The sequence below is a fragment of the Trifolium pratense genome, linkage group LG1 (genome assembly GCF_020283565.1).
Source record: "Trifolium pratense cultivar HEN17-A07 linkage group LG1, ARS_RC_1.1, whole genome shotgun sequence".
In the NCBI taxonomy this organism is placed as follows: Eukaryota; Viridiplantae; Streptophyta; class Magnoliopsida; order Fabales; family Fabaceae; genus Trifolium; species Trifolium pratense.
The window spans coordinates 23,752,928-23,759,275 of NC_060059.1; positions in this window are offsets into that span (position 1 = coordinate 23,752,928).

Below are 6,348 nucleotides of genomic sequence, written 5' to 3' on the forward strand. Positions count from 1 at the left end.
TCAGCTAGTCTTTGTGACTTAATGGCCCCTCTAGGTGAGAAGGTGATGTCAAACTCTGATAATTCCACGGACCACGCTACCATCCTTCCTGCCAAGTCTGGCTTTCGGAGGACGTTCTTGATAGGGTAATCTGTTCTAACAACTACCTGGTGGCTTTGAAAGTACTGCCTTAATTTTCTGGCTGTGACAACTACCGCGAGAGATAACCTCTCTATTCTTTGATACCTTGTTTCTGCTCCCCTTAGGGTTCTACTTACAAAATATATAGGTTTTTCTTCGCCCTCTATTTCCTGAACTAGAGCTGAACTCAAAGCTCTATCCGAAACTGCGAGATATAGGTAAAGGGTGTTACCTGGTAATGGGCGTGTCAAGATGGGCGGTGATGCTAGGAACTCTTTTAGTTGTCTGAAGGCTTCTTCACATTCTGGTGTCCAGGAGAATCTCTCATTTTTTCTAAGGGATGCGAAGAAGTGGAAACCCTTTTCGCCCGCATATGATAGAAATCTGGATAGTGCCGCTATTCTGCCTGTCAAGGTTTGTACTTCTTTCACGGATGTAGGGCTCCTCATGTCTATGATGGCTTGGCATTTTTCGGGGTTAGCCTCTATTCCTCTGCTGGTGAGCATAAACCCTAAGAACTTCCCGGCTTGTACTCCAAAGGAACACTTTGCTGGGTTTAGTCTCATGTTGTACTTTCTTATTGATCCCATGATGTCCAACAGATCATCATCATGGCGACTTCCCACGGAAGTTTTTACTACCATGTCGTCGATATATACCTCTAAGTTCTTCCCTATTTGCTCGGCAAAAACCCTGTCCATCAACCTTTGGTATGTTGCTCCCGCATTCTTCAATCCAAAAGGCATGACGTTGTAAAAATAATTGCAGGTGTTCGACATAAAGGCTGTATGGCAGGCGTCTGAGGGGTTCATCTTTATTTGATTGTATCCGGAGTAGGCGTCCATGAAACTCAGCATCTTGCACCCCGAGGCGCCATCAATTAACCTGTCTATGTTGGGTAGGGGATATGGATCTTTGGGACACGCCTTGTTTAAATCTGTGAAGTCCACGCACATTCTCCACTTTCCGTTGGCCTTTTTCACCATGACGACATTTGCCAACCATGAGGGGTATTTTATTTCTTCGATGAATCCGGCTTCCTTTAGCTTCTCTACTTCTTCCGCTATAGCGACTCGTCTTTCTTCTCCCACCTTCCTTTTTCTTTGGGAGACTGGTTTTGTGCTGGGTGATATTGAAAGTTTATGTGTTATCACCCCTTCGTCAATCCCTGGCATATCTGAAGGCTTCCATGCGAATAGATCAGCGTTATCCTTCAAGATTTTGATGATTCGTCTCCTCTCCTCGCTGGGCAATGCTGTTCCCAAGCTGGTTGTCTGGTGTGGGTGATCGCCAATTTGAACCTGCTCCAGGTCTTCTATAGGGCTTACCCTTCGATCTTGAAATTCCTCCCTCAGATCCATATCTGCGCTCTCTATGATGTTTATGCCGCCTGGAATTGCAGCTTGTCTTCTTTCGAATTTTCCGTTTGCGCTGGAAGTTCGGTGTCGTATCTTTAAGCTAGATTCGTAGCATTTCTTGGCGAGAATCTGATCGCCCCTTACTGTTCCTACTCCCCCATTATCAAGGGGGTATTTTATTGCTAGGTATAAAGTGGACATGGCCGCCCCCAATGTGTTAAAGGCGGGCCTACCTATAATAATATTATAGGAGGTAAAAGGAGTTTTAACTACCAGGTATCGCACCTTGATAGTTTTGGCATTGCTGCCTTCTCCAAACGTGGTAAGAAGGGAGGCGTAGCCCATTACATCCACTTGTTCGCCAGAGAACCCAACCAGGGTTCCTGAGTAGGGTTGCAATTGTTCTTCTGCCAATTGCATGGCCTTGAAAGCTTCCCAGTACATAATGTCCGCTGAACTTCCTGAATCTATCAGTACTCTCTTTACATCGCAGTTCAAAATTTGGACTTGTATCACTAAAGGATCATCGTCATGAGGCGCTACCTCCAGCCCATCCTTTGCAGTGAACGCCAAATCTGGTACCTCTAATGGTTGGGGTTGTCTTACGAGGTATATTTCCGAGATGGCTCGGCGTACATACCTTTTCCTTGCTGAGCTTGATTCACCCCCGCCTGAGAATCCTCCCGCTATTGTATTCACGGAGATTCTCCCCTTGGGAGGCTCCCTATTTGGCCCAGGGGGGTCCCGTGGCTCCTGTCGGGGGACTTTTGGCACGACAACCCGCCCTTGGGCGGCATCGTCAATGAATTTGCGGAGGTGTCCGCTTTTTATTAGCTCTTCGATTAAATCTCTTAAGCGGAAGCATTTTTCTGTGCAGTGACCTCTACACCTGTGGTATGCGCACCAGGCATTATCGTCAAGCCCCATGGGAATGTTACTGGTTCTCCTTGGGGGGAGGCTTGCCAAACCAGTGGCCAGAATTTCGTTTAAGACGTAAACCTTTGAGGCATTTAATGGCATGAGGTCTTCATTGGCGGGATGGTTCCTGAATTCTCTTCTGGGCGGTTGGTGGTAGGGCTTACCGTGATGCCTATGCCATGGGTCTCCTTGGTGGCCTCCCGCTTTTAGTCGTGGGTGTTCAGGCGCTCTGGTGGCGCGGCCCACGTATTCCTTCTCCTTAACGTCTCTTTGTCTTTTTTCGGCGTTACTTTCCTCGCCCTTTATATAACACTCCGCCCTCTTATTTACCTCTTGCATTGACGAGGCTGGCTTTTGGGCTAAGGACTCGTTGAAATGTCCTGCTCTTAGCCCATTGTGGAAGGCTGCCACAAACATCTCCTGATTGGGATTTGAGACCTTGATGGTGGCTTCGCTGAATCTGGCTAGGAAACTACGCAATGACTCGCCATGGTTTTGGCGGATGGAGAAGAGACTGGTTGACGTGACTTTCACGTGTTTCGACCCAGCGAACTGGTGGATGAATTTTTTATGAAAGTCAGCATAACTCTCAATTGAGTTCTTTGGAAGGTTCATGTACCAACGTAGGGCGACATCCTTGAAGGTGCCGGCTAGTAGTTTACACTTTAGATGCTCCGGAGCATTGATTATGGCGGTTTGTGTTCCAATTGCCATCAGGTGCTCCCTTGGATCCGTCTTTCCGTCGAAGGTAGGAAGGTGAGGAACCTTGATTGTTTCCACCACTTGGGCATCCCACAAGTGTTGTGCTAAAGGCTGTACGTCCATGACGCCCTCTCCCTCCTCCTCCTCCGAAATCAATTTCGCTTTCTCTTTCTCATTAGTTCTTTCGGCTTCGATGGCCGCAATCTGAGTTTGTAAGCGCCGTATTTCTACGACGGCGGCTTGCAGGGTGTTAACGCTAGAGTTATCGTTGTTTCCATGTTCTCCAGCCATGTGAAGATGTTTGATTTTTTGTCTAGTTGCTGTGATAGGCTGGGATCAAATGATTTTACCGCAGCCCCACGGTGGGCGCCAAAATGTTCTGGTAAAAACAAGGGGGTTTATATTATTGATTAAATGGTGTGATTACACTCAGTTCAATCCCAACAACCCTGGGAGTTTTATAAGTCAGAATTCGATCCCTTTACAAATGAAAATGTGAAACTATTTATAGACCATTAAAGCCTTCCTCTCCAAGCTAGGGTTCCTACAAATCCGGTCTTCAGCGCCTTTTCCGGTGATGCAGCGTGAAAGTAGGAATAAAACCTTGGTCTCCAAGCCATGGCAGTTTCAAGGAGTTGGTTTCTTCATTCCCAAGTTAATCGCTAAGGCAGGGAAGGATGAAGATATTTTATTATCGTATGCAAATCCGTCTTATGGGCGTTATCCGTCATCACCTACCTCGCCAAGGTCTTATATCGCCAAATGGACGTTTAGAATTTAATTGTTTTGGGCCTGTTTCCTTTCTCATATTAATTGGGCTAGTTTGATTTTGCCTTTAAACCCATTGCTCAGTCCAAACCATAATCTCTGACTTGAAATTATACTTCATTTCAACTGAAGCACCACAATAAATTAAGCACAATAAGATGAGTTTCAACTGGAATGTGTAAAAAAAATTTAAAGTGTTAGTCCACTAAACTCGTTTGTTAATTACTTTTTTAGAAGTTATAATAGAGTCCATTAATTTTTTTGACGCATAATAGAGTTAAATAATTATAAATATAAAAAAAATTGTTTTTTTTTACGCTATAGAAAATTGTTATAATATATATTACCGTGTAAAGTGATTGTTTTTGAATAATATATAGAGTGAATTATAAATCACTTTTTACGAAAATATATGGAGTATTTAAGCTCTCGTTTGCAACTATGTTATTCTAAAAATATATATATATCAAACAAGTTTTATACTTTTTTTTTTTTTTTTTTTTTGGTCAGGTAGCCTAGTGGCTTGAAATTCCACCTTTAAAGATGGATAAGTGGAAGTGGAGTGTCCAGGGTTCGAACCCTGGCTCCTGCATATAAAATGCTGATGTCCCAACCAATTGAGCTAAGCTCATGGGGACAACAAGTTTTATACTTTATTGTTTTCAAAACATATTCTAGAAATCATTATAAAAAAAATTATTCTAGAAATAAATTGACCAAGCAATTGTTTTTCATTTTTTCGTTTTTAAAACTTGTTTTTAGAAATAGACTTACCAAACTGAGTTTTATTACTTTGGTAAAATCCACAGATTATGGCATTTATGGGTGTGTATTGGGAAGGTAGGAAATAGTAATCAATTGGCTTAATGAACAGCTGACTAGTTTCCAAAGGCAATTAATGTAGCTGTAAAGGCAAAATAAAAAACGTAGTATTTTTTACGGTTTCCCAAAAGTTGGGCCGGGTTTTTCAGAAACGGGTCACGGATCTGGCCGCGCCTACCAAAAAACGATTTTGGTAATTATCTAGCAAGTCAAAGGGTGGCAAGATCGTGAATTGATTTATTAACATGGCATGAGCTTTTGTTGTTGCTGGAGTGGTAGAATAAGAACCTTTGGTTTTGGCGGTTGCCTCTTCAGAAAATAAAAAAGATCTAAACAAACCAAAATTTGAAACTTCTTTGGATGAGAAAATTAAATAATCATCACAAAACGATTAACAAAAAAAAGGGCATAAAAGAACATATAAATTAAAGATTAAACTCAGAACTCAAAAACAAGCTTAATGCAAAACCCAGAAAAATCAAACCCACTTTGTTGTTGTTAATAAGAATCTTCATCTTCTTTTAGTTCTTTAATGGAGATGAAGAAATTTTGAGAAGTTGATGAAGTCACAAGTAGTTTTGGTTGGTGATGATGATGGATGATGGATGATGGTGAGTTTGGTGATGATAATTTATTTTCTAGAAATATGATTTAAATCCAAATTAATAAAATAAGTTTTAATTATTAAATAAATTTTAACTAATAAAAGGACTTATATGCAATAAGTAAAAGTTTCTTAAAAAAAAGAGACTCACCATATACTTGCACTGACGTGGCATAAGTTGATATTCTATTGGTCAATTAAAGTGACTTTACCAAAAAAGTCAAATGCATGAATTCACCATAGAATCTCCCTTATTTTATTGGTTTTAAACATAACGTGATCATGAGTCATGACAAGGTTCATCCATGCTCAAGTGGTTTTGAATGAGAATGATAATGTGGAGATAACGATGATGTTGATGTTTTACATAAATCTTAGTATATATTTGTTTACGTTGGAATTTGGTAAACAACCGCTAGTTTAAGTGTTTAAACTCGCGAGATCAACTAGTAAATCTCAGGACAATTTTGTGTTTATTCGCTTTAAGAAAATTGTTTGAATGTTCGTTTTAATAAGGAAACAAACACTTAGGAAAAATATTTTAAAGCATACAAGAGAAACTAATTCGAATCGCCTCGAAGTAGCAATTTCTCGAGCAAGTATCTGGATTTAAACTTGGAGAAGATTACTGGAAAAACAAATTGCATTGAATGAAAAACAATTACAAATAAAGATGGTTCACAAAACATACATTTCTCCTCCGAATTCCGTTCGTTCGATCGCTGAGTACTTAGAATTTTTAGAGAGAGTGTTTGTATAAATTTTGTGACCTCGGTTCTGAATGAAAAACTACTATAAATACTACTACAAAGTGGTAACTGTTTCTTGATCATCTGGACGCTCCTCGATTTGCCACGTCGACCACGTTCTCCACTTTCATCTTCCATTCCTTCAGCGCGCGCCAATGCCTTTTGGGCCGCTCGTTGCTTCGTCTTTGGGCTTGGCCCAACTCTCTATCAGTTTGATTTCGTGCTTTCGATAGCCTTCTGACAAAACCAAAACTGGACGCGTTGTCCATATCTCTCGAAGCGCTCTTTGGCTTCGACCCAGTTGGCT